The 26,903-nt window shown below is 40.2% G+C and overlaps 1 protein-coding gene across 1 annotated transcript in view; it reads right to left on the bottom strand.

The window, feature by feature from the left end:
- The window catches only part of NXPH1 (neurexophilin 1), a 397,537-nt gene extending 371,506 nt beyond the window's left edge, over positions 1 to 26,031 (bottom strand). The window contains exon 1 of the mRNA XM_019825521.3: positions 25,914 to 26,031. The gene's annotated coding sequence lies outside the window, so the exon portion shown is untranslated. The remainder of the gene's footprint in view (positions 1 to 25,913) is intronic.
- Between the last annotated feature and the right edge of the window lie 872 nt (positions 26,032 to 26,903).

The raw sequence follows: 26,903 nt of genomic DNA, 5'->3' as shown, positions 1-26,903 counted from the left end.
AGAAACCCCATCCTCATTCTCCCACAACATTTTTAGTGGGGTCTATGCTGATGACCAATTTTCCTGGTGTAAATTAACAGAGAAGGATGTGTTTCAGAAGGTTTTGTGTCTGGGTTAAAGTGAACCGGAAATATTAAGACATTATGTGCAAACACAGATGCACTGCAATGAGAACCAGCCAATGTGTAAGTTACACTTAACTACCTGTTGGCTCCCAGTGCTCCTCTCTCCGGATACAGGAGGCAAATACCAAAACAACTGCAGTGGGATATCCCAGCTTCATCCTGGGCAGGATTTGAATACATCTGGGTATGTCTCATATAATGTTGTGGCAAACTTACAGAATTGTATTTCTGGGAAGTTCAAAGGAGCCTCCCAGAAAAGAACTCATCCTTAGGTAGGGAAGAGTTGGGTATGACAAAGTTCCCCCAACAACAAAGTGTTCATTTTGTTTTTGTTTTTGTTTTTTTAATATATGAAATTTATTGTCAAATCAGTTTCCATACAACACCCAGTGCTCATCCCAAAAGGTGCCCTCCTCAATACCCATCACCCACCCTCCCCTCCCTCCCTCCCCCCATAACCCTCACTTTGTTCTCAGTTTTTAAGAGTCTCTTATGCAAAGTCTTCGTTTTGAAGGGGAGAAGCATTCTGGGTATAACATGGCATCTTTACTCATTTCTTTCCTATCCCAGTTTCTAAGCACTAGGTAGACGGAGGGCTATAAATAAAACCTGAAATTTATTTAACTTAAACTTAAGACAGTATGTGTACTGATGTAGCTTTGAAAACCATGTAATAGGGAATAACACAAAATGAGGAGAAAGGCATTTCTGCAACTTTGCCACTCTCCCCTCAACAAAGCTTTGGCACCTTGAAGCACATCTTTTCAAAGCCAGAGCACCAGGCAGTAGAAGGTAGAAGCAAAAGCTGCCGCCAGCACAGTTTCAACCTACCCAGATGGAACAGCAGTATCCAGCAGAAATATGGGTGGGATCCTGTGGATGCTATTTGGCTGATCACCAGACTTTTCGTGAACGTTTATAAAACATTGCCTAAGGACCCCAAGAAATAGGTTCAGATGAAAGGATTTTACCAAGAACTGAATTCTTGGGTGAATGAGTGGGGGGTACAGCTAGGGAAGTCTCATGTATCAGCTTTTATTGTATAAAAACATACAAAAACTTATTGGCATAAGAAGCATTTGTTATTTCTCACAAGTCCAGATGGATTGAGCAGCTTTGGTAAACTGGGCTGGGCTTGGTTTATCTCATCTAGGCTCACTCATGTGTCTGTGGTCAACTAACAGGTTAGCTGCAGACATGCTAAACTAGTTGGCCTTGGCTGAATGCTTCAGCTTTCCTCCGTGTTTCTAACAGCCCCCCAGTGAATTAAACCAGACTTGTCCTCATTATGGAGGTAGGAGTCCAAAAGAATGAGAGAGACAGAGACAGAGAGGGACAGAGACAGAGAGAGAACGTGCTCACACAAAAGAGCACAAAACTTTTTTCTTTTTTTTTTTATGTTTATTTTTGAGAGACCGTGCAGGTGCACAAGCAGGGGAGGGGCAGAGAGAGGGAGAGACAGAAGATCTGAAGCAGGAGCTGCGCTGACAGCACAGAGCCTGATGCAGGGCTGGAACTCACGGACCATGAGATTATGACCTGAGCCGAAGTTAGATGCTTAACCCACTAAGCCACCCAGGTGCCCCAAGAACACAAAAATTCTTGAGGCTTAGAAATAGACCTGGAACACCATCAGTACCACCCCTTCTACAAATCAAAGCAAATCACAAGGCCAGGTCATATTCAAGGGGTGCAGATATAGATTCTACTTCTTAGGGAAAATCTGCAAAATCAATTGCAAGGGTGGCATCTTCTGAGAGGGTAATGACTGGGGCCATTTTTGCAATCAATCCACTGCATCTGTGTTACTGTTTTTATCATGGTATGGTTTTTATGAGAGAAACTTGGTCCTATGCTCTCCATAAGCTTTCCAGAAAGCTAAAGTTGGAAGGATCTCAGTGATCATTGTCTACTCCAACCTCCTAATATCTGAGAGAAGGAATGTGAGGTCCAGAGAGGTTATGCAATTTGATTAATTTCTCATAGGCGAAGGAGGGCTAGAATTTACTTTTGATTCAGCTCAGAGTTCTTTCAAAGACACTGTACTACCTTCTCTTCCAAGGACACCTTTAGGACACAAAAGAATTTTGGTTTTGTTCATTTTTTTACCTACCACATATGCCATGAAATGATTATCTAGAAAAACCTCAACAGTAGCCAAGGAAGACTGTTGGTCTTTTAGCTGTGATCCCTCACTGAGACCTTGTCCTGCTGCGCTGAGATTTGCCTTCTAACCCATGACTATAGTGCTTAAGACCTCTCTCACAGTGAAATTCCATAAGTCTCATTACCTACCCTGTCACATAACTATCCCTCCCTACAGAACCAACCTGCTCCAGAGAGTCCCAGCACTTGCCCAACAACATCTATATTTGCCTCAACAGTGTACGGTCTTAAGAGAACTGCTATTGACAAGCAGTTGCTAATCTTAATTTTGCAATTTTCCATTCCTATTTTGCGTAAACATCTACAATTCTGCCTTCCTCAGCTGTAGCTTTTCTCCAGGATTTATACTACAAACCAGAAAATTCAAAGTGCAGTCCTTACTTCCCATCTTAAGAGATTATAACCCCAGTGAACTGACAAGCCATTAGAAACACAGCTAATTCTTGGGGCGCCTGGGTGGCCCTGTCGTAAGCGTCCAACTTCAGCTCAGGTCATGATCTCATGGTTCTTGAGTTCAAGCCCCACATCGGGCTCTGTGCTGACAGCTCAGAGCCTGGAGCCTGTTTCTGATTCTGTGTCTCCCTCTCCTTCTGCTCCTAACCCACTTACACTCTGTCTCTCTCTCAAAAATAAATAAACATTAAAAAAAAAAAACTTTAAAAAAAGAAACACAGCCAATTCTTTTGCTTCCAACTTGAATGTGAGGGATAGAGGAAGAGGAAAGAGATAGCTTTCTGGCAATGTAATCTTGATCCCCTTTAAGGTGTTGGAGCTTAAGGGTAGGGCAGTAGGTCAAGAAAATGAGGCGGCATCTACACTTTCAAAGACAAGCACATGTTGAAGTAACTTGTTACTGAAGAGGTCTGTTGCTTGTACACAAAGCATGACAATAGGAAGAAAGACCATATTTTCAGTCATTTAGATGATTCATCTCTGTTTTTATGGGCAGCACAGCATAGTTCACCTCATTAGCCATTATAGAGATTTTAATTCTTGAGTTAATCCCATGTTCATTCATCAGAATGAATATTAATATCTTTCTAATGTAATTTTTAATTAAATATAGCATCACCATTATAACACCCCAAAGATCTAAATAGAGTTTGAAAGAGAAGACAGACACTATCAACAATAAAAATCAGAAAATTCTGCTCACATTCTTTTCAAAAGGCTGATCACCTATGAAGTAATGAGAATAAATTGTGAGATAACGTAGGACAGATCTAATTAAGATAATGAGCTATGATTATGGACATGATTTTCCAGGGTTAAAGATCTTAACAAAAGGCAATATATGAATATATTTTAAATATCCTCTTTGGACTACTTACTTATATTATCATTGTCTCTTAAAAAGGAAAATATTCATCAAAAGTAATGACCCTGACTCTGCTGCAAGTGCAGAGTTCTGGCTATTTTGCTATTACTTATACATTTAATACTTTGACAGACTTTGTGAAAAATTTGCTTTGTATATGTGACTGAAAGCTTTTTGTTTTTAAATTATGGTATTCAAGGGGAAAGAGACATTAAGATCCGTGTTCTCTCTGTACTATGAAAGCTGTATTCTGAAGGTATTTTGACTTGGCTAGTACAGATTTAGATGGATATTCTGGATGGAACTAATTAGTTTGCCTTCAACAGCAATGGCAGGCAAACAACCAAAAAAAAAAGGTATAAATGAGCTTTCTAGGTATGCCGGGGTGCCATCTTTGCTCCTCTCCAAAGACAGAACAACAACCACTTAATCTTTCCTCAATAATGGTCAAGCAGCAGGCACAAATATTTCCTGAGAAGTGCAGAAGTGCCATAGGAGAGCCTTGGACAGGTCTGGTGGCTCCATTACTCAGTAATGATTCAGCCTTGCACTTTGAAAACTGAGACACTTTGACTGTTACCCACAAAAGCTGATGAGTGGAAGGAATTGTGATCCAAAGGGTATTGAGGCCTGCCTGCATCCTATGCTGAACAGCGGTAGCCCTCAAAGGGAAAACTCAAAATCTAATCAGTGATGCTTGTGCCAAAGTGGATCCCCAGCCCAGAGTCACCCTTAGAGGTATGCCATTTAAAGCCGCTGTCATTTGCATCAAATAGCACCACACCCTGGGTCTGTTTTAGACAATGGAGCAAGCAAGCTCAGCTCACTACCAGCAAGGACACTGTAACTCTGGCACTGTGCTTGACTGCACTGCAGTGGGCTTCTGGGCATTAACTTCTCAACCTCAAGACCCTTCAGTGACAGCCTGTGGGGCTACATCAAGGGACACTTCACTGAAATCTCTCAAGAGCCTAGAGAACTTTGAAAAAAGACAAAACAGAAGGATGGATATCTGAAAGACATAAATGATGCATATGAAGCAAAGAATGGTCAGTTCCCTGTTCCCTAGATTTTTATTGAATCCTACTTTGCATTCCTCTTCTCTATTATACATCCTCCTCCTTCCCCCTCCTTCTCTCTCTTTCTGTATAAATCTATACACACACACTCACATTTGTGTAGCACTGTGGAAAGAATATTGCTAATAAGCCAAAAAGTCTCTCATTTTCTAGTAATGACATCAACTCTTACTAGCTGTGCAAATCTGAGTAAGTCACTTAACCTCTCGGATCTTCCATTTCCTCAGCTCTGACACCAGGAAAACAAAGTTATCTCATAGGATTGATTTAAAAACTAAATGAGATCATGAAATTTAAGCACATTTAAAATTATAAAACTCTCATCTACATATTCTCAAAACAGAGTGTTGTCAATATGTTCCCACCATGTTAGATAATTTGGGAAGCAAAGCCACTGGATGGAAAGCTTTTGTAACCAGTGATTAACTGATGTCTTGAGAAAGTAAAATAATGATTTTCAGATCTGGCTTATTTCAAAGGCAATCTTCAGGGCCCTGCTTAGAGATCTAAAGATCTGGGGAAAGGCCTAAATACAGGCACTGCAACAAGAAGTCATGGGAACATCTTCTCTGAGGACCTACATCCATCCAACACATTAGAATAATGTTACCCATTTTTCCCTTTAACACCATGCTCATCCTGTTTTCTTTCCTCTTTCTCTCAGGATCCAATAGGACAGAGTAGAAAGAGATTATGGACTTTGTAAGCAGAGATCTGGCTCTGCCATTTATCAACTATTCAACTTTCTAAGTCTGAGGTTTTTCATCTGTAAAGTGGTCTCACAGACATGATGACATCTACTTTAAATTAGGGTTTGCCTGGTGGCTCAGTTGGTTAAGTGTCCAACTTCAGCCAAGGTCATGATCTCACAGTCTGTGAATTCGAGCCCTGCATCAGGCTCTCTGCTGACAGCTCAGAGCCTGGAGCCTGCTTTGGATTCTGTGTCTCCCTCTCTCTCTCCTCCCTCCCCTGCTCATGCGCTTGATCTCTCTCTTTTTCTCTCTCTTTCTCTTAAAAATGAATAAACATCAAAAAAATTAAATTAAAAGCACTTAGGATGTATATGTCAGGTTTCTTCAACTGTCCTCCAGTTGATGGAGACTGTTAGCAGTAGCACAAACAGGACGCTGTAGGGAAAAATTCCAAAGTGTTATAACTGGGCTCTCCCACCTCTCTATCGGGACTTGCTTCTCCTGGAAGGTGGCACTTCTTCACCCTAACCTCCTAATTTGGGTGGCATCAGGCACCCCCAGATGCCCAGTGGCCATTATCCCATTAACTGCAATTTCCTCCACATCCCCAAACTAGTTCTTCCCGTTTCCTCCAAATCTAAGATCAGCTTAGTTAATTGCTAATTATTATTTGCCATGAGGTTAAGAGTGACTGGCAGCCCATTAAACTTCCAAGGGACATTTTTCTTTTAAAATCCACATTCAGTGCAGTACTAGGGTTGGTACTGGCCACAGAGTGGAAAGGGCTTGAATACAGGAGATGAATGCCTCCCAGAGAGGTACTCTGTAGGCCTACGTGGATGAATATTCCTCTGCCTTTGAGGTCAATGTCAACACGTGCCATCCCCTACCTGTCCTCTACACTGTCATTTACCACAAATACAGCAAGTCCAAAACTCAGTTACCTTCCTCCCCAAACCTACATTCCCTGTCCGAGTGAACCAAACTACCACAACTCCCATCTACAATCTCAGAGTTATCTTCATACCTTTTTATACCAAAACTCGGTCTGGTCTAAATCCTGGTTTCTGGCAATCGCCTCCCAAATCAGCATTCCTTCCTCTAGTCTTGCTTCCTCCAATCAGCTGACAACAAAGCAGACTGAATGGTCTTCTTGAAGAGCAAATGGAAACATTTTATGCTCCTATTCAGAAGGCTTCCATGTGCCCTTGTGGACTAACAGGACAACAGGCGAATCCTGAGCCTGTCATCCTCAGTTTGCATTCTCTCCAGTCCTCTCACCACTTGGTAGCACACTTGGTGCTTTACATGTGGCTCAGATCCATTAAACACTCCCAGGTCCATGATGTACTTGCCTCTCAGAGCATCTTCTCTTACCTCTTCGCCTGCTGAACTCCCACTCATCCTTAGGTATTTAACTCAAGGGCAGCACTTTCTGGGCTCTCCCTATTCCTTCCCTGGCCCTACCCTCTATCCTACTCCTTCTCTATCTCACATCTCAATTTTGTACAAATCTCTTTTGTAGTGAGTGACCAGTATCATGTGTTTACAATCATTGCTAACATTATTTTGCTCCCCCCGACCCTCCGCAAGATGGAAATTTTGAAAAACTATGCCTTGGTCATCTATCCCCAGGAACTGTCAGAGAACAGTCCCTCCAGCCTCCTCACCCCTGTTCTAATCTTACGTAGTAAGGCATCCTTCACGCAAGTGGGAATTTCATGGTGATGGAAGAATTTGGGTGCCCAAATTTCACTTTGCCCAGGACTAGCCAAGAAACAGTTGGATGGCAGTGTGAAGTAATGGAAATACTAGTTAGTTGTCTAAGTGTCTGAAGTAATGGTTTATAATCCTGAAAACTATTAGTACTTATATGGGTCTTGGAGCTGTTGTTTCCTTATTTTCCTTACTTAGTACCTGAATAGCTAATCCTTGTCTTCCTCCCTTTTCTTTCCTTTCAAATGGAGCTAATTTAATCATGTGTTGAAGAAGTATGTCTCCATACATTACAGGGGATATAAACCTTAAAAACTTGGTTTCAATTAAAATGAATGCTATCCCAATGTACTGCCTCAAGGTATCTCAAAGTAGGACAGCAGTAATGTTTGTCATATGTTGACATTGCACATAGTGTTATTCCAAAAAAACTGTAATTTAGGATTTTTCACCACTACTTTGTGCCTTATTCACATTTCTCTAAAGTTTGATTTTCAAGGTTCTATGCCAGTGCTTTTTATTGTTTTGATTGCCACTTAAGTCACTTTAATGTGACAATCTTGTCTCTCTCCCTTCTGATAACATCAGTCCAGTTTTCTTTGCCAAAAACCCGTATTTGGGAATACTCTCTGCAAGTAGTAATAGCAAACAAAACAAACATCCAGGATTTTTCAACTTATACTGAAATATCAAGCCAAGAGCATAAAATGTGGCTGCACAATCATTGTTTTTCAAGCCCACAACATGTTAAACACTTTGAAACCAATTAGAACTATAAGTGCATTCTGTTTTCTTCTGTGCTCCAGTGTTATTTATGTGTATTCACCACCACATAAAACAGAGGGGTCTCTCTCAGTCAACAGTGCTGTGCACAAGATCAACCTCATTCAGGGTTTTGTCCATTTCAGTAATTTTTGTGGGGGAATGGAACGGGATACTTTTACAAGTTAAGTGTCTGGGTGCTTTGTGGCTTTTTAAATTGTTGCTGCCTCAGTATACCTGCAACTTATACCTGACAGTTTAATTAAAATTGCTCTTATGATCTGAAAGGATTTTTTCTGTATTCTGGATGTACTATTTTTTATTGCATTGATAACTATTGATTAATGATTCCTTTCCAATATTTAGGTACAAAGGGTAGGTTCTAGTTAAGAGTCCTAAAAGGATGGACAGACTTCAAATTGGACCTCACTTTTTTTTTTAATGTTTACTTATTTTTGAGACAGAGAGAGACAGAGCGAGAGTAGGGGAGGGGCAGAGAAAAAAGGGAGACACAGAATCTGAAGCAGGCTCCAGGCTCTGAGATGTCAGCACAGAGCCCAATGCAGCCCGAACTCACAAACTGAGATTATGACCTGAGGCAAAGTCTGATGCTTAACCAACTGAACCACCCAGGTGCCCCAGCTTGGATCTCACTTTAAAAATATTATCTGTGGCAGTTCATCCAGATATTTTTGTCTGTGGGATTAGTGTAACCCAAGCCAGACTCTTTCTTACTTTAGAATAGGTAAGTTTTATTAAAAATATTTTTCTTAAAATTCTGCCTCAAATAACATTGCAAAACACCACCTTATGGGAAATGCTCATGTAGTAAACAACTATGTTTTCATAACAGCTAATGAAGAACATATAAGGACCCAGACTCTTAAAGAACAAAGAAATAGAAAAAGCTGACTCCTGGCATTCCAGTGTCCCTGAATCAACTAAAGCTGGATGAATGTTGGAACCAGAGACTCCCTGAGGCCTTAAGCCATTTTTATGTGAAAATTTAAATTGATTGCTGATCCTTCAGCTCTATAACCAGTGGAGGATAGATTTTATCTTTTGTGTGTGTGTGTATGGAATTTTTTCTAAGAGGTAATGTGTCCTAATGAAATAGTATATTATTCCAGCAGGCAAAAAGTATATGGCAAAGGGAGAAACAACGTTTCAGGAAAGCTCAATAACAGTGTACAACCCAGGTGCAGCCCTCTTCTAGGACAGACTCCTCACCTCAAGGATTTATATCAGTTTTCAGATGGAATCTCACTGGAATACATATTATACAGGGAAAATCCAGCCTAGAATTACTATAGTTCAGATTCAGTGTAATAAATACCATTTCAAGTAAATTTCTACAGAATAGATATATTTCTATATGCCAATATTTGTGGATTTGACTTCGAAAATGCTTTACAACAAATAAACCTACTCAAAAAATGGCATCTCTTGTGCCTGAACATGTAAAAGGCTTTCTCTGCCATGACCACACCTACTTGTCTGAACTAATCAATTTAGAACTCAATTTACTTCCTTGAACTGATTCCCACATGCCATTATAGTCCCAAGAATTGAAAATAAAAATGGATGCTTGAGAAAGCAGCAGCTCTGGGTAAACACCAATCACTGTGTTTGGCACAGATAGGAAAGAACTTTCCATGTGCACCTGGGAGTAGTCCTTACACCCGTCCATTCCCCAGTACACTGAGTTCTACAATTTTGTCTTTGTCCGTGATCACTGCAATCTCAGAGCACAGCCAAAGCCAGCAGGTCATTCTGACCTGGCTCTGTCAGCCCCTTGCACCCATGACTCACCCGTCTCCTCCTAAACAAACATCATAATTTAGTTTTCAGGCTCAGCACCCTTTCTTTCCCAAGGCTAGCTCAGAAAGACACCTAATGAACCATTGCTTTTAATAATAGCAGACATGGTAATCAATACCAATATTTCCCCTGAAGACAAATTGGGAAATGCTGGATGAAATGTTTTCAAAACAGATTTTTAAAAGCATCAAAGAGCTACCAAGAGCATGACGAATAACCAGGCCAAAAGGGAGAGAACCCAGAGAAAGTGGGCTGCTCCTGCCTGTTAACATTTTAACTGGAAGGGGTAGCTGAGAGGCTGAGCTGCACAATGAACAGCAGCCCCCACAGAGGGGCTAGAGAGACAAAAGTAGAGTTCAAGGCCCATCAAGGTCAGGGAAGTTGTTAAACCACCCTCTGCTCTAAGCCGTAAAAAACCTACACCCTTGGAATAAGGGGAATTTCAAAGAAATAAAGCTGTCATTATTCACAGACAATATGACTGAGAATGTAGAGAATTCAAAAGAATCTACAAATAATTTCTTAGAATTAAAAAGTGAATTTAGCAAGGTCACTGGCTATCAAACCAAAATCAGTTATATTTCCTTATGCCAGCATCAAACAACTGGAAAATGAAGTTTTTGAAACAATATCATGTATAACAGCATCTACAGATCAAATATTTAGAAATAAATCTAATAAAATGTATACAAAATTTTTATAAAAAATGATAATATACTACTGAAAGAAATTAAACGTTCAAATAAATGAAAGGATGTACCATATTAATTCTCTTCAAATTAAACTATATTTTCAGTGCAATCTCAATCAAAAGTCCAACTGTGTGTGTGTGTGTGTGTGTGTGTGTGTGTGTGTGTGAGAGAGAGAGAGAGAGAGAGAGAGAGAGAGAGAGAGAGCGCTGACAACCTGACACTCAAGTTTTTATAAAATGCAACAAAGGGGGCGCCTGGGTGGCGCAGTCGGTTAAGCGTCCAACTTCAGCCAGGTCACGATCTCGCGGTCCGTGAGTTCGAGCCAGGCGTCAGGCTCTGGGCTGATGGCTCAGAGCCTGGAGCCTGTTTCCGATTCTGTGTCTCCCTCTCTCTCTGCCCCTACCCCGTTCATGCTCTGTCTCTCTCTGTCCCAAAAATAAATAAAAACGTTGAAAAAAAAATTAAAACAAAAAAATAAAAAATAAAAAAATAAAAAATAAAATGCAACAAAGAACAACCAAGACAAGCATAAAGAAGACAAAGTTGGAGGATTCACTCTACCAATTATCAAGGCTTATTATAAAGTTATTGAAATTAAGCCAGTGTGCTACTGATAAAATAATAAATAGATCTATGGAGGTGTAAAGAGCCCAGAAAAAAAAATGCATATATGGTCACTTGATTTATCACAAATCTGCCACTGTAGAGCAGTGGGAAAGGGTTATATTTTCAAAAATGATGCTGAGTCAATTGGATATCCATATGGAAAACAATGAAACTTGACCCTTACTTCACATCATACAAAAAAATCAATTCCAGGTGGATTGTAGATCTAACCATGAAAGGTGAGACAATCAAGCATCCCAAAGACAACACAGAAAACAACTTTGTGACCTTGAAGTAGGCAAAGATTTATTTAACAACACAAAAAACACTAGACATAAAGTGAAGATTGATACACTGGAATTCAATAAAATTAACCATTTCTGTTTATCAAAAGATGCACTAATAGAGTGAAAAGACAGGTCATGTGATAAGAGCACATACTTGCAACATCATAACAGACAAAGGGCCAGTATCTAGAATGCATAAGAAATGCCTACAAGTCAATATATATGCCAGACAAATGGCAAAAGGCTCAAATACATCACAAAACAGAATACCAAACGGCCAACAGACATATGAAAAGGTGCTCAACTTCTTAATAATCAGGGAAGTGCAAGTTAAAACAACAATGGAGTATCATGACTCTACAGAAATGGATAAAATTTAAAAGACTGACGGTAACTAGTGTTTGCAAAGATTGGAGCAACTGTAATTCTCATACACTGGTTGTATAATGCAAGTTGGCACAAGCAGTTTTGAAAACTCTTCCGCATTATCTATTAAAGTTGCACATATACATGTGACCGAGAAAAATGACTCCTAAGTTTGTACCCAACAGAAACATGAGTATATGTACACCAAACATCTTTTATAGGATATTTCTAGAAGCATTGTTCTTAAATACCAGAAATAGAAAAACAGCCAAAAATACTTATCAACAATAGAATGGGTAAATAACTTGTGGTATAATCATACAATAAAGTATACCTATCCTTTGCTGAATCCTCTAATTCCTTCTTGAAAACACTGCCACTATTGACTCTGATCACCAATTCCAAAGTGTGGAAGGGAGTTTCGCCATTCTCAGACACCAGCTGGGTGTTCTACAATTGAACTCAATTGCGACACTACCTACCTGGAGATCGCATCAGATCCCACAGGTTTAAGGGTCAGTCCTACAAGACTACACACACATACACACACACACACACACACACACACACACACACACACACACACACATCACCTTCAGACACCAGTTGTACGTCCAGGTTACCACAATGTTTCTGCACCACACTGGGTATAGATTGGAGGTTCCAACGACCTGCTCTTTGGGTTCCATTAATGTGCTAGAGTGGCTCACAGAACTCAGAGAAGAAGCTTTTTACTTACCAGATTACCAGTTTGCTATAAAAGGATAAAATTCAGGATGGAATTCTATCCTGAATTCCAGATGAGAGAGATGCACAGAACAAGGTATGGGGAAAGAGTACTGAGTTGTCCATGCCTTCTCCAGACAAGCCTCTCTCCCCCAATCTCCACATATTCACCAGCCTTAAAGCTCTCCACACCCTGTCCTTTGGGATTTTTATGGAGGCTTCATTACAGAGTCATGATCAACTAAATAATTGGCTATTGGCCATCATATCAACCCCTCCCTGCTCCCCAGAGGTCAGAGGGATGAACTGAAAGTTCCAAGGCTCCAATCACCTGGGTGGTTCTCCTGGCAACCAGCCCATCCTTAGAAGAGGTCCCAAAGTCACCTCATTAACATAACAAAAGACACCTTTATGGCTTCCATTACTTAGGAAATTCCAAGGGCTTTAGGAGCTATAGGCCGAGAACAATGGAAGAAGACCAAATACACATTTATTATTATAAATACACTATCATAGCTACTAAATCAAAAACATTCAAAGAAAAATATTTTTATTAGTTGTAATTTTAAAAAACTGATGCATTTTATTCCAACCATAAAGATTCAAATAATATTTATAGATAGAAAATATATCAAATGAATAAAGAAAACATATTTATAAAAGTAATAGCCAATATTTTCAATTTTTTTTTAATGTTTACTTGTTTTGAGAGAGAGCCAGCACAAGCAGGAGAGTGGCAGAGAGAGGGAGGGAGAGGGAGAATCCCAAGTGGGCTCTGCTCTGTCAACACAGAGCCCAACACAGGGCTCAATCTCATGACCCTGGGATCATGACCTGAGCCAAAATTAAGAGATGCTCAATTGACTGAACCATCCAGGTGCCCCAATGACCAATAATTTAAAAGCAAATTGTCTGCATGTAAAATGTAATGTGATATAAAGTTTATTGTATTCATTCTTTTTTCTTCTTTCTGTACCATTTTTTATTACAACTTTTTAAATTGTAGGGGGGAGGATGGGATTTTACACTCAAACTGCACCTATAAACAAAATAATAGCACAATAAAGCACAGAAGAAAATAAAGGCTAAACATGAGATCTCTTGAAAGCAAGTAGAAATACAACATTCACACAGCAGTATGAGTGAGTAGTCATGGTGTGCCAAAAAAATAACACATTTTGCGTTCATGCAGATATAGCACACAATTAGAATCTGTTCCACGTGACATTTTTTGAGTATGAACAATTGTTTGAAAATTTGGGTGAATGTATCTGCCTGAAATTATAATGTTAAAACAACACTCCACTCCCCAGAGCATATTCATTTAGTACGCCAGGGGTTGAAAAAGTCATTATGCTGAATAAAACGGAGTTATTCAAAAAAAGTGGAATAAATTTTCATGAGCCTATTTTGTAATGAAGAGTTGTTAGCTGAACCATTATTAGGTAGGGTAAGTCTGAACTACAAGCAAAGAGAAACTATTGCTACATGCAAGAACATGGATGAATATCACAAATATATTGCTGAGGCAAAGCCAAGCAAAAAAGTATGTATACTGTATACTTCTATTTACATAAAATTCAAAAATGTGCAAAACTAACCTACGGTGTCAGAAATCAGATTAGCAGATAAGTTTGTGGAAGAGAGAAGATCTAACTGGGAAGGGCATGTGGATGGCTTTTGGGGTATGGGTAATGTTCTGTTTCTTGATCCAAGTAATGGTAACCAGGGTATATTTTTGTGATCATTCAGTTGCATTACTTGTGTTTGGGGCACTTTTCTGTTTAGATGTCATAGTTTGCTAAAAATATTTATTTAAAACAATTTTTTAAATATCATTGAAAAAGTAGGGGCACCTGGGTGGCTCACTTGGTTAAGTATCCGACTTCGGCTCAGGTCATAATCTCACAGTTTGTGGGTTCGAGCCCCGCATGGGGCTCTGTGCTGACAGCTCAGAGCCTGGAGCCTATTTCAGATTCTGTGTCTCCCTCTCTCTCTGCCCTTCCCCCACTTGTACTCAGTCTCTCTCTCTCTCAAAAATAAAATAAAACATTACAAAAAAATTTTAATATCATTGAAAAAGCAACAAAAAATATCAAGTACCTAAGGAATAAAACTAACTAGAGATATGCAAATCTCTATGGAAGAAACTATGAAACTTTGCTGAACAAAATGAAAGACCTAAAGAAATAGAGATTATCTACTATGTTCATAGCTTAGAAGGATCAATGTTGTATAGATTTAATTTTCAAAATGATCTATAGGCTCAACACAACCTCAATCAAAATACCAACAGTTTCTGTGTATGTGTGTGTGTGCCTGTGTCTGTGTCTGTGTGTGTGTGTTCTGACAGGCTGATTCTAAGATTTAAATGGAAAAGCTAAAGTCTAAGAATAATCTATATTCTAGACATTCCAAAAAGGAAAGAACAAGGTGTGGGAAGATTTGTTCTGCTGGATATCAACACTTGACATAAAGCTAAGGTAATGAAGGGATCGTTACATTGACGGAAGAATACCCAAATCAACATAGAACAGAGAGAATAGAAACAGACCCTCATATATAAATAAACACTTTATGACAAAAGTACTACTGCAGAGCAGTGAGAATGGGACCATGTTTTCCCTAAATAGTGTTTGGACAATTCAACATATGGAAAAAAATACAATTGGACCCCATCTCACACCACACAAAAATTGATTTCAAATCTGTTATAGACCTAAGTGTAAAAGGCAAAATAATAATGCTTTTAGAAAATAATATAGCAGAATATCCTTATGATTGTGGATAGAAAGTTATTATGCAAAGGACAGAAATAACAAAAGAATTTAAAGAAAAAGAAAAAAGAGAACCAAAAATCTTAGTAAATCCTATTGTATTCAATTACGAACTCTGTTCATCTAAAGATGCCTTAAGTAAGTGAAAGGCAAGCCACGGGATGAGGGAAAACACTAATTGTAGCAACTATAATCAACAAATATAAGATTCATATTATATAAAAAAAAACTTTTATAAATCAATAAGAAAAAGACAACCTGCTTAAAAATGCACAAAAGCCTTAAAAGAGCACTGTACAAAAAGAGAAAATCCAAATGAATAAAACTAAATATTGGAAAACACCGCTACCTCATTATGTAACCTTGGAAATGTAAATTGAATCCACAACATGATACGACTAACTTGACAATGGAATGGCTAAATTTTTTTTAAATTTAATGTCAAGTGTTTATAAGGATGCTGATGAATGAAAACTGCCAAACATTGCTGATGACAGTATCAATTAGTACAACTGGAAAATAACAGCACTGTTAATAAAGTTGATAATACAAATACCCTATGACCTAGAGATAAACCCCTAGATACATACACAACAAAAATGTGCACTCTGGGCTCAAATACACATACAAGAATGTTCTATAACATCATTATTCATAATAACTCCAAAATCTTTTAAAGTGCCCATCAACAGCACAAAAGATTGTGGAATATTTTACAGCAATGAAAATTAATGAACCATGGTCCACATCATCATAGTTGAATCTCAGAAACATACTGTTGAAAGAAAACATACACATAAGAGTACTTACTGTACGATTTCATTTATATAAAGCTCAAAAGTGGGTTAAAAGAAGTAAATAAGCCTTCATAGTATTTGGTAATGCATTCTTCATAGATAACACTATAAAGTAAAATTAAGCAAGGAGATGCTAACTACAAAGATCACGGTAAGGATCTCCTCTGGAGCAGGAAAAGGGCTTTGATAAGAAAGAGGTATGTTGTACATATTTCTTGATCTGGGTAGTTTTCACGTGAATATTGTTTCATAGTAATTCATTAAGCTACATGCTTATGCTTTACCTATGGTTTACTTGATATATTTCACTATTTTTTAAAAAGTTATAAAGAGCAAAAAGAAAAACAGAGAAAAAACCTCACCATCCTATACCATCCCATTTATTTCCCTTTCTTCTCTAGTAACACTTGACGTTGTTTCTTTTTGTTTTTTATAATACCATGTTTCCAAACACATACAAAAAACTTGAGGATGTTCATGTGCATTGTCTTAAGCCTTACCTAGCATGAAACAACTTGAGGGCAGGGGCCATATCTTTATCTTCCCTAGTATCTTCCAGAACCTCTGCACTATGGTCAGCTCAGACTAGGCACTCAGTACTCAAACATGAAAAGATTTAGAGACTTGATTCACTGGCTGACAAGAATAAATCTCTTCCCAGGGAAAGTTGAAACTCTCCTTTGCCTGCTTCACGCCTCCCATATCAAAAATTTGTAACATACACAGAAGCTGATAAGCTTATTAATCATAACCAAAAAAAATTGAGGCTCTCAAAGGAAAAAGAAATTGAGAAAAAGAATGGAAGAAGGTGAATTTCCCCTTATTGTATTCTGTCATTTCCTTCTCACTTTCTAGATGATTTCAGAAAACCTAGGCATTAGCCCTAATTCCTTTCTGAGTCTGAGAGTAGGAAATATATGTAGTTCCATAGTTTTGCATGGCTTTAGTATTCCTTGAGATAAGAGGCATCATTGTCTATGAAGTATTTGTGGCATTCTAATAAAAAGTGTTGTATGAAGTACCTGGGTACCTCTGTCAGTTAAGCAGCCAACTCTTGATTTCGGCTCAGGTCATGATATCACAGTTTTGGAGATGGAGCCGCAAGTTGGAGCTGCACTGACAGTGCAGAGCCTGCTTGGCGTTTTCTCTCTCTCTCTCTCTCTCTCTCTCTCTCTCTCTGCCCCTCCCCTGCTCTCCCTCTCTCTCAAAATAAAGAAACATTTAAAAAAAAAAGTGTTGTGAGCTTCTAAGAATTAATTCAGCAAAGTTAGATTATATTAAAGATTATATTAAAATAAAGATAAAGATTATATTAAAATAAAGATAAAGAACTGGATGGTCCCTGGTCCAGACCCCAGACCTATCACTTCAAAACTGTCTGACATTAGTCAATTATCCTCTATGAGCCTCAGTTTCCTCACATTTTAAAATGGAGATGATATATTAACTCTCCATCTAGGTTGCTATGAATAGCAGTTAAGATCACACATATAAAAAACAGCAGTAAGTTTACACATATAAAAGGACTTGATAGATAGAAGGCTCTAAACAAAGGTTCTTTTCTTTCCACCTTCTGCATTTATTGGAGATTGTGATGGGGTTAACCCCCAGTTTGTAAACTTCATTCTTTCTTCAAAACACAGGCTGGTAGACTTGATAAATCAACTAATGCACAGATGGAAAAAAAGAAGCATTTTGAATTCAGCCAAAAAGAAATTTAAGAAAGCACAAAGTAAGGGCACTGAAATTTCTTTATAGAAAGAAACCCTGAGAACACAAAACACAAAAAAGCAGAGAACTTACTTTACATGAATAACATACTATATTGATGCATTTGGTCAATGGTGAATTGTTTACAAAGCAATTGTTTACAGACAATTATTTGTAAAGACTTATTTAATTTTTTTTGTAATGTTTTTACTTCTTTTTGAGACAGAGACAGAGCATGAGCAGGGGAGGGGCAGAGAGAGAGGGAGACATAGAACCCAAGGCTCCAGGCTCTGAGCTGTCAGCACAGAGCCTGATGCAGGGCTCGAACTCATGAAGTGTGAGATCATGACCTAAGCTGAAGTCAGACGCTTAACTGACTGAGCCACCCAGGCACCCCTGTAAAGACTTATTTAAAAATCCCACCCTTGTAATACATCACAATTGTTTCCATATCCCTGAGTGCAGTGATACTATGAATTTCTATTTTTATTTTAGCTATCAGTTAATTAACTATTCAGTCTCAGGAAGGTGTTTGAATCAATTAAATTCCTATAACCATATTAATTTATGTAAATCCACCAATCTCATTATTTCGATTCTAAGTCCACATCTTTTTTGCATTTCAGCAGTTAGAAAAACTAACAAAAATTATTAGATTCACTTGGTCACCTTTAAAGATTCTATGTTAATCAAGAAAGTCAACATTAGGAATTTTTCTTATTTCTTCCATGATGTTTCTTCCAGATTTGTTAGGGCAACAAATGAAAAAGTAAACCTACCTCATTCCCCAGTGACCTGCTCTATAACATTTTCCCTTAACGAGATTTGAGATCATCTCTGGTTCCATCTTGCTTACTGGGTAATATTTGTTCTGGCCAGTGCCCCAGATATCTGGACTCCAATTATCACATTTGTGCTTGGTCTGGTCACCTAGAAGGCTTTCCTTTCTCCCCCACGGAACTTCACAGTACAGCTCCCCTACACTGTCCCCTCCAAAGAAACTCCCCACTGCACCAAGTCCTCAACAACAGCCATCTTTGGAACTCCATCCTACCACATGCATAACCATCTATCATCTTGATTTGCTTACTATCATGGGTTTGCCCTATGTCCCTAACTACATCGTAAGTTCTTCCAAAACAAGCCTGTCTTCCCAACAACTTCTAACATAGTTCTTGGCACCTAATAGGCTTGTTGAGAGGGGAGGACAATAGAGGATAAAGAATGTCTGAATTAAATAGGCTGATCCAAAACTACCAAATGCTAAACGCATCTTTAATCACCATGTGGCCCTCCATAAAAAATCACAACAGGTGGAGGGAGTGGAGGGTGCAAACACAAACGCACACAGAGAAGCCCCTATAATCTTCTTTGCAGAAGAAGTTATGTTTTGCTTTGTTTTGTTTGACAAACTATATATTGTTGATCTTTTCATCTTTCCTAGTATGAGAGATGAAAAAGGATATTGTTGCTTACTGTGTTGCCAGAAAGCTAACAAGGCTGCCTTATCCATTGGCTTCCAGTGGGTTCCAATGCCGAGCAGTGAGGTCAGGGTAGTTATTCCTCCACCTCCCTCCCTGAGGGGTCCCCCCAGGCTAGCTGCATCTTCCCACCAAAGGCCTTGGCAGCCCTGTTCACATAGCCTCACCATGTCTATGTCCTGATAACTCAGTCCCTTCACCTCACCCCTGGTTCTCGATGGCACTGCACTCAGTGCTTTTCCCACACCCTGCTCATACATCCGCAAAACTCTCTTCAAATTACCCAATTTGAATGGACTGTTTCCTGTAAGGACCAGAGGTGACTTGAGAATCATGATGTCCAAAGAAAAAGAATAAATACAATGATTTCTAGGCAGAGAGACAGCAACAACACACGCCCTAAAGCAGGAGATGCAGTATTCAAGGAACAGCATGTAGTCCAGGAGGGCTGGAGAAGAGGAAAGATTAAGAAGAGATGAACCTAAAGAGAAAGCAAAGGCCAGATAATTCAGGGATTTGATAGCATTATAAAGACTTGACCATTTACTTTGGGTGACCATTGGAGAGTTTAGAGGACATAAATTATCTAAGTTTTCTTTTTAGCAGGATGATTCTGGAAGCTGTATTAACAATAAACTGCGAAGGGCCACGTTAAAACAGAGTGATCAATCTGGAGGCTACTGCATTATTCTGCCCTTGATATAATCTTAGTGGGTTGGCCTGAGCAGGTGGAAGTGGCAAAAGTGCTTGGATTCCGAATATATTTTACAAATAAAACGATCAGAATTTGCTGACAGAAGTGAAATCTCCTTTCCTGCATTATGTTTCTTCCTAGAACTTATCACTTTCTAACACACGACAAATTTAACTCTCAGTGTTTTAACTGAGCCTCTAGCAGAAAGGAGAGCTCCATAAAGGTGGGGAAATTTGTTGTCTGTTTTGTTCACTGCTCTACCCCCAATGCCTAATACACAGTAGGCACTCAAATAAATGTTAACTGAATTGATTCATCTGAAGAATTTTAATAATTCAATCTAGATATTTTACTCTTGTCATGTACCGCTCCTTTTGTGGACATTAATTACAGGTTTGATGTTACTATTCCACTATACATAACTTGCTACAGTGAATCCACTTTAAATTGATCTACGTTGTTTAGAAAGTGCCACCTAGATTGCTTCTATAGTTTAGTACTCCTATTCTCATAACTGATATATAAACACACAGCTGTTAATGTGCCAGACATGGAATTAAGTCATTGCTGACTTCTAATGCACTTGATTTAATTGGCATGAATGTCATGGAGGCATATTTGCAAGGGCAGATGGTATAACAACTACTCTTGTATTGAGGTAATGTGCCTGCTCTTTATTTTGAGGGTATGATCTATTGATAAAGCTGCTTTGATGCAGCCATTCTGATGGCAAGATAATATGACACCAATCTGAGGAAATGGGTTTGAAGCAGGAACATTGTAACACTACCTAAAAACAAACCATCAGATTTCTACCTTTCATTTTCCACCAAGTGATGAGTTTCATTCCACCTGGGGGGCTCAGTCGTTTACGTGGCTGACTCTTGATTTTGGTTCAAGTGATGATCTCGCAGTTCGTGGGATTGAGCCCCATGTCGGGGTCTGAGCTGACAGCATGGAGCCTATCTGGCATTCTCTCTCTCTGCCCCTCCCCTGCCCACACTCTTTCTCTAAATAAATACATACATACATGAATGAATGAATGAATGAATGAATGAATGAATAAATAAATAAATAAATAAATTTAAAAAAACACAAAGTGTAGCTATAGAAATAAGAAACTAGAACCAAAGCAAAACTCTAAAAGATTATGATTATTTATAGGCAATGAATTTTTCCAAAAATACAGAGTTCACTGTAGAAAGCCCTTCAAGTACATACATGATGCTAATATTGCTATGTCAGTGCCACATTATAGAATTTGAGGTGGAGGACTCATGATTATCTCATTTATTCTAATTAATCTCACCACTATTATGTCCAAAGACCCATGCAGTCAGAATGAATGTCTCCCTCCTCCATATTCCTCTATAATTTTGTATGCAATGCTGCAGTGGGCTATCACTATTCCCCATTCTTACCAAACTGATAAAATGTGACATGAATCAGAAGTTACATTCCTCAAAGTGTGTTAGGCTCTAAGTCTTATTTCTAAGTCCCAGTCTTATTTCCTTTCTTCTTTATCTTCTTCAACTATCCCAAGGAACTTAAATCGCATCTATCAGGGAAGACCAGAGATACCATTTTTACATAATGGTTTAATAAAAGTGGTATCAACTGAAAAAAATTACACTACAGACCTATTTAATTAACTCAGGGCATTGAAAATACAAAAAAAAAATCCCTTAAACATGCAACTATGAGAGGTCAAAGCAATTCCCCGTACTATAATCATGTAAGTTTAGAATTTGCTTAATCCCAGCTAAGTGCTTATAGTTAATTTAAGAAGATTAGTTTATTCCATAGATTTCGTGCATTAGCCAAGAATAATGAAATGGCAATAATTCTACCATATGGAGAAGTGCATTTATGAGACTGTTTGGCAAGTTATCTGACAAATATTGGTGAAGCACCTACTAGGTGCCAGGCACTGTTCTATATGCTGGGAAAACAAAGGTAAACCAGACAAAGTGCTTGATATCATGGAGATATCTTAGGAGTTTGGGGGACAGGAAGTAAACAGGTAAATAAACCAATTTATAACATAATTATGGCAACTGTTAAGTAAAAAACAACAGCGATACAGGAATAGAGTACAATTAGGGGTGTGTGAAGGATAAGGTGGTCAGGAAAGGTTTCTTAGAAGAGGCCATGTTTTAACAGAGATCTCAATTGGCAAGGACAGAAGTAAACACAGATCTGGAGGAAAAATATTCCAGGCTACGGTAAAAGCAGGTTTTAAAACCAGAAGGCAGAAGAAAGGTCCATGTGGCTGAAGAGTGAGCAAGGAGAAGTCATAAGCAGCCAGTGTGAAGAGGGAGGCAGGAAACAAGATAATGTAGAGCCTTAGAGATTCATGGTAAAGAGTCTGGATTTTACTGAAGTGTAATGAGAAGCAGTGGGAGTTTTCTTATATCCTAAAACTTCAGATATAGTGCTATGTACTTAGACTACTGTGTTTCACAAATATGCACTCATTTAATCATTTATTTTTTTTAAGTTTATTTATTTTGAGAGAGAGAGTGCAAACGGGGGAGGGTCAGAGAAAAAGAGAGACAGAACCCCAAGTAGGTTCCACATCATCAGCACAGAGCCTGATGTGGGGCTTGAACTCATGAATGGCAAGATCATGACCTGAGCGGAGATCAAGAGTTGGACACCTAACAGATTGCGCCACCCAGGCGCCCCTCACTTAATCATTTAAACAAGCCGAGGGGTGCCTGGGTGGCGCAGTCAGTTATGTGTCCAACTTTGGCTCAGGTCATGATATCACAGTCTGTGAGTTCAAGCCCTGCTTCAGGTTCTGTGCTAACAGCTAAGAACCTGGAGCCTCCTTCGGATTCTGGCTCTCCCTCTCTCTCTGCCCTCCCCCACTCACATCCTGTCTCTCTCTCTCTCTCTCAAAAATAAACATTTAAAAAAATTTGTAACAAGCCTATAAGATAGATGCTTTACTATCCTTATTTTTTGGATAGTAAACTGAAACCCAGAGAGATTTCAGAACATATCATCACACATGCCTGTACATAACATGGCCAGGATAGTAACTAGGACAGACTACAGAACTGATTTATTTATAAAGTTCACTCTGGCTGCAATGTGAAGGAGCAAATGTAGGAGGGCAGGAATGGTCTAGGCCAGAGATGTTGGGGGCTGGAGATGTCAGTGCAGCACATGAGAACACGGTGTCTTAGTCCGTCCAGGTTGCCACAACAAAGTAACAGTATGTTTGCTTCTACAAAGTGAAGCCTATAAAAGCTGAGAGATTATCTACAAAAAAAGGAAACCAGAAATATGTGACCCACAGACTCAGAAAAATTTCGTTAACCCTTCAGAAGATTACAGAACACTTAACCCCAGAAGATTAGAGAAAAATCTGAGGTCTATACTGCAAAGAAAAAAATTGGTTTTACCCATATATTCACTCCAACCATTTGAAAAAGGCACACAGTACTCTCACTTCATGGTTACTTATGCATTGCCCTACAGCTGTATTGCTCTCTCTGTAGTATCTACAATAGGCAGGCCCTGAGCTAGCAGTCTGGGGGAAAAAAGCAAATAAAATTTTTAAACTATACTAAATATTAAATTATTGAAAATTGAGGTAAATGCGACACCAGCAACAAACAAGGTTCTGACATGGAGAATAGTAGAGGAACCTACTTAAATAGGGAGGTCGGGGGCACCTGGGTGGCTCAGTCTAGGTTAAGCAGCTGACTCTTGATTTCAGTTCAGGTCATGATCTCACGGTTTGAGCCCCACTTCGGGCTCGTAGGGCTCTGCGCTGACAGCATGAAGCCTGCTTGGGATCCTCTCTCTCCCTCTCTCTGTCCCTCCCCCACTAGCTCATGCATGCTCTCTCTCTCTCTCAAAATAAATAAACTTTAAAAAAGTCAAATAGGGAAGTCAGTGAAGGCCTTTCTGAGAACAAGACATTTGAACTGGGACCCAAAGAAGGACAGAGAAAAGAGTATTCCAGACAGAGGGAAAATATGTGCAAAAGTTCTCATATAGGAGAGATTTTAAAAACATCAGTGCAGAGGCACGTGGGTGGCTCAGTTGGTTAAGCGTCCAACTTCAACTCAGGTCATGATCTCATGGTTCATGACTTCAGAGCCTGCAGCCTGCTTCAGATTCTGTGTCTCCCTCTCTCTCTGTCCTTCCCCCACTCATGGTCTGTCTCTCTCTCTCTCTCAAAAACAAAACATTGAAAAAAAATTTTGTAAAAAAAAAAAAAAAAAAATCCACCAGTGCAGATGGAGCTACATGAGGGAGGTTTGAAAGATAAGCAGGGCTTGAAGGTCAGAGTCAAAGACGGGACTTTATTGTTTGCACAACATGAGGCCCTTAGAAGATTTCAAGCATGCCGATGGCATCATCATATTCACTCAGGCAGTCAGTTTAACAATTATACAACAATTACATAACTATACACAGAACATCTACTGTGTGACAGGCACCTGTGCTGGCACATGCATACCCCAGAATTTGGGAAGCAGTAACAGGCCATCCTCTATGCCACTGCTGTGTGTTCCAGAATTCATCCTCTCCTAGACTATATAGGGGAACACAAATGAGGAAGCAATATTTTAAAAGTACAATGGTTAAGTCTATCAAATTAACTCTGACTTCTAAATTGCTTAAGGGGGCACCTGGGTGGCGCAGTCGGTTAAGCGTCCGACTTCAGCCAGGTCACGATCTCGCGGTCTGTGAGTTCGAGCTCCGCGTCGGGCTCTGGGCTGATGGCTCAGAGCCTGGAGCCTGTTTCTGATTCTGTGTCTCCCTCTCTCTCTGCCCTTCCCCCGTTCATGCTCTGTCTCTCTCTGTCCCAAAAATAAATAAACGTTGAAAAAAAAAATTTAAAAAATAAATAAATAAATAAACTGCTTAAGAATATAACCTAATCTGGTTCATTCCTACAGTATCTGCAGAATTAAAGGCTCACTGACTCAATTTACGAATGAATAAATGATAGTAAAGCCAACTGCAGCTCTAAATAATAGACACTATAAATGATTCTGGCCTAAAATGGCAAGAGTTCCTAAAGTAAATATTTTGCTACAGTCTCTTATAAATAATTCAGATTTTTGTTTGAACCAGCTGTCAGTGTTCCTGGGGGAAACTAAACTGAATACACACCTGCCTATAACTCTACTTCCTGTTTCATAAGCCACAGTGGACAAGGGTATAGAGGAAAGAGAAGCTCTCTACATTCTCTCTTGTTGGATCCACTTTCTTGTCCACAAACAATCCTAAAACTACAGACAGGAGTTAAAAAGGAGCTGAAGAGGAGGAATTGGGTAGGGAGGGTCTCACCCTTCCAGACTTAAGACCATTTGGACATGTTGTGAAGACACACACTTCACAGAAATTTCTTCAAATGTGCTGAGTTTCAAGTTTCTTATCTTAGATCATGGGGGAAAAAACAGCAATAGACAGATTAATAGAGAGGATCACTGTAAATGTTAAATGTATGAAAACAAAACGAAATAAAAAACAGGCCACTACGACCGAGACTGGAAAAGGAGGGAATTCAGAATAAACCAGATAGCATGGAGAAGGACAAAGCTGGAGGTGGTGGTCACTCTGCACTAGGGGAATTTCAAGATTCCACACATCATAAACTGTGGCTATTAAATGGTGGGGGTGAGGGGGGTAGGGGGCAGGGGGAGGCAGGAATATTGAGCATTGCTCACTCACTCATTCCTGTGTAGAAACTAAGAGCTGTCCGGAAGGAATCAAACCAAAACTTCACTTACTTACACTTTAGGCTCTCCCAGGAATGCATTCTTAAACCAGTCAATCAGGAATTACCTGATCAGCATGGGGAAAGCGATCCTGCCAGAGCCAAAGCCTTTCTGCTTGGTATAAATTCCTGGTTCCCTTGCCCTCCACGTATAAAAATCTTTCAGTTTGTGCAGCTCCTTGGAGCTCCCTTCTATCGGCTAGATTGGAAGCTGTCTGATTTGAATCCATTTTTGCTCAAATAAACTATTAAAATTTGTAACGCGCCTCAGTTTATCTTTTACCAGCTCCAGGTCAGAAGAGGGACCTGAAGGACACTCCCAACAGCCCCAGGAGCCCCAGGACACAGGTACCTGTTGAGCTCCTTGAAGGCGCAGCGTTCTTGCTGTCTCTGGAGGACACGGTAAGTCCCTCTAGGACAGCTTCTGTAAGGAGCCTTCAGACTTGGAGGTCCAAGAACCAGCTGGAGCCAGTCTGCATCAAACTTGGAAACCGGACCGGCTCCGGGTACGGCCGGGGTCCCACTTGGGAACCGGGTGAGCTCTAGGAACGGCCTGGGTCCCACTTGGAAACCGGACCTGGTTCAGGGACCGCCTGGGTCCAACCTGGAAACCGGACCGGCTCCAGGTACGGCCTGGGTCCCACTTGGAAACCGGACCGGGTTCAGGGACGGCCTGGGTCCCACCTGGAAACCGGACCGGCTCCGGGAACGGCCTGGGTCCCACCTGGAAACCGGACCGGCTCCGGGAACGGCCTGGGTCCCACCTGGAAACCGGACCGGCTCCGGGAACGGCCTGGGTCCCACCTGGAAACCGGACCGGCTCCGGGAACGGCCTGGGTCCCACTTGGAAACCGGACCTGGTTCAGGGACGGCCTGGGTCCCACTTGGAAACCGGACCGGGTTCAGGGACGGCCTGGGTCCCACTTGGAAACCGGACCGGCTCCGGGGACGGCCTGGGTCCCACCTGCGAACCAGACCGGGTTCAGGGACAGCCTGTCTCCCACTTGGGAACCGGATGAGCTCTAGGAACGACCTGGGTCCCACTTGGGAACCGGATGAGCTCTAGGAACGACCTGGGTCCCACTTGGAAATCAGACCGGGTTCAGGGACGACCTTGGTCCCACCTGGGAACCAGACCGGGTTCAGGGACGGCCTGGGTCCCACCTGGAAACCGGACCGGCTCCGGGGACGGCCTGGGTCCCACCTGGAAACCGGACCAGGTGCATTCACGGCCTGGGCCTCTCTTCGAAACCGGATTAGGTCTGAAGTCAGGCTGGATCCAACTTAAACTGAACTGAGTCTAGTATGAGGCCTCAGGTGAACAAAATTTTAAGGCTGAACA

Source organism: Felis catus, chromosome A2 (genome assembly GCF_018350175.1).
Source record: "Felis catus isolate Fca126 chromosome A2, F.catus_Fca126_mat1.0, whole genome shotgun sequence".
Classification (NCBI taxonomy): domain Eukaryota; kingdom Metazoa; phylum Chordata; class Mammalia; order Carnivora; family Felidae; genus Felis; species Felis catus.
The sequence above is the reverse complement of the archived record's forward strand: the minus strand, read 5'-3'. Positions and strand labels throughout refer to the sequence as shown.